Source organism: Galeopterus variegatus, unplaced genomic scaffold (assembly GCF_000696425.1).
Source record: "Galeopterus variegatus unplaced genomic scaffold, G_variegatus-3.0.2 Scaffold700, whole genome shotgun sequence".
NCBI lineage: Eukaryota > Metazoa > Chordata > Mammalia > Dermoptera > Cynocephalidae > Galeopterus > Galeopterus variegatus.
Window position 1 is genome coordinate 1 of NW_007726811.1, and position 2,468 is coordinate 2,468.

General features: G+C 35.7%; 1 long non-coding RNA gene across 2 annotated transcripts in view; it reads right to left on the minus strand.

Moving 5' to 3' along the window:
• Positions 1-1,114: 1,114 nt before the first annotated feature.
• Positions 1,115-2,468, minus strand: part of LOC103589529 — a 5,714-nt gene continuing 4,360 nt past the window's right edge. For both annotated transcript variants that reach the window (XR_550395.1, XR_550396.1), the window contains 2 exons: positions 1,292-1,527; positions 1,115-1,201 (listed from right to left, as the gene is read on the minus strand). This is a non-coding gene — a long non-coding RNA (uncharacterized LOC103589529). The remainder of the gene's footprint in view (positions 1,202-1,291; positions 1,528-2,468) is intronic.

Below are 2,468 nucleotides of genomic sequence, written 5' to 3' on the forward strand. Positions count from 1 at the left end.
GGCACAGAAAAAGAAATATCACATGTTCTCACTTATTGGTGGGAGCTAAAAATAAATAAATTAATTCAGTCACACACACACACACACACACACACACACAAAACCGGGGCGGGGGGAAGAAGACATAACAACTACAATTTTTTGAAGTCGTTACAACAAGCAAACGGAAAGGACATTCTTGGGTTGGAGGGGGAAGAGGGAGGAGGGAGGGAGGTTTCGCTGATGGGCCATAATAATCAACCACATTGTATATTGACAAAATAAAAATTTAAAGGAAATAGTGTGGGAAACAAAAGGGGGAGTTTAGTCCCAACAGAAAGCAACTACATGAGATCTTGCTGATTCTGGGTTTTCTTTCTCTTCGGTCTGGTTCTATAACTCTTCGGATTGAATTCTTTCAGTCATCCATGGGTGTAAGTGTTGTCTGGCTCCCACAAGCTGGATGGGTGTTATCTAGCTCCCAGACAGCTTGACTTCAAAGGGATTAAGGGTTAGCTTTGTAAGCTACTGATTAACTTTTTATTATCTTTTTCCTTCTAAGCACAAAGATCTGCGGCATCTTCTATGAAGTATGTTGTCCGTTAAGGTTACAAAAAGAAACTTTTTATAGCTAGCATTCCACTCCAAGCTGCACTTTACTCAATAGCTCTTTCAAGGCTAATTATCTTACAACTACTCACTGAGGTGGGCTCTTATAAGAGCAGTCTCTCTCCTAAAACTTACAGCACACTTAGCTTTTACATATTAATAATCAGAATCACAACACATTTATGTTAGATTTCATATATGCATCTTATCTTTTCATTTATATTTTTTTATATTGCTCACAGTGACAACAAAAAAGGATGTGCAATACATATCTGTTGACTGATTGACTTTTTTTTTTTTTTCCGCACACCATGCTCTTTGCAAGGCTGGCATGTAGCAAGCACTTCTTTCTCCCACTTACTTAATATGTTGCCAATAAATATGGTCACTCTTCATCTAAGCGTAGCTTCACTTTAATGTCATTACAAATTAAAAAATTTTTTTTTGTAAGAAAAAATTTTTTGCTTACAAAGTTCTTAAACTAATTGGTACTAGATATGTCATTCTTTTTCATTACTCATATTAACTAAATGGTTAATAATTCATAGGGATGTTTTTCCTAAATCATGTGATATTTAGACTGCCAATGAATTGTCTTGGTAGTGTACATGGCCTGAAATGAAGACAAATAATAAATTTGTTTTAGATTTCTTAAGTTATAGTAGCTCTTAAAAAAAAAAAAAGAAGAGGATAAGGCAATTACCTCTTTACAGCTTTTAACAAAATTAAAAGCTTGAGTTTGTCGATGAAATAGTTTCCAAACGGAGGGTGGTTCTTCTGGCTTGGACAATCTTGGTTTATAAAGTGAGGACAACGGTTTCCTCTCATAATAAGATGCTCGTTCTTCAATTTGCTTTAGTTTTGCTTCCCATTTTCTCTTCATTGGTTCAGCAGTATGGGCAGAATAAATCCTATCCCACATAAGATTTCTATCAATTACTACCAAAACAAACAAAAAGGCCATCAGTTTTTTTGTTCAGAATATACTTTATTTGATAAAGTTTCAAAACGAATTTCCTGACACTTAATTCCTTGTTTGCTTTATGTTTTATTCTTTGCATGAAGTTTTACCATAGAACAAGAGCAGGGTTGGTCAGGTGAAATCCTTAGATTTTGGCTCATCTACCTAATAGTGTTATGACCTTGGACAGGTTCATGAAGCTCCCTGAATCTTAGTTTAATCAATTGCAAAATGGGAATCAATATCATCTTGAGAACTTTATGTAGTTACCTTGAAGATAAATGTGATAAGATACATAAAAATGTTTTGTAAATTACAAAGCCTCATGTAAACGTAAGTGCTTTTTGTATCATTATGGTTTTTATTATAACTATTCTTTTGCATCGAGTGCTGCCTACCTGGCCCGGCTGGTGCTACTACCTTGGCCACCATTCTTGTGTTGATTTTTTTTTTTTTAGTGTAGAGTTCATTTCTAGGCACCAATGTGCAGCTCTTAGTTCCTTTTTCCTCTCCTTCTGTCCATTTTTCCTCTTCTCTCCCAACACAACTTTTATTTCAGAGGTTAACTCAGTGTATGAATGGGAGTTATGATATTGGCTAGTTTGGGATGGTGATGGTAATGGGTGATTTTTGTTTCCATACACTACTTCCATGTAAACCATAACAAGGTAAGAGGGCCAGTCAATACTTTCACAATTTGGGATTATGAGCTATTTACAAAAGAAAAAGAGTAGGTTTTTAGAAGAAGAGGGGGAAAATTTCCACTGTAGATTAAAAACAGCCACAAATTCCTTCCCATTTTCTCATCAAGAGTGCCATCTAAGTTCACTCCCATATGGACTCTGGGCTTGGCCATTTGACTTGCTTAGACCAATGCCGCATTCACAAATGTGAAGGAAACAGAGGTTTCATAAGTGTT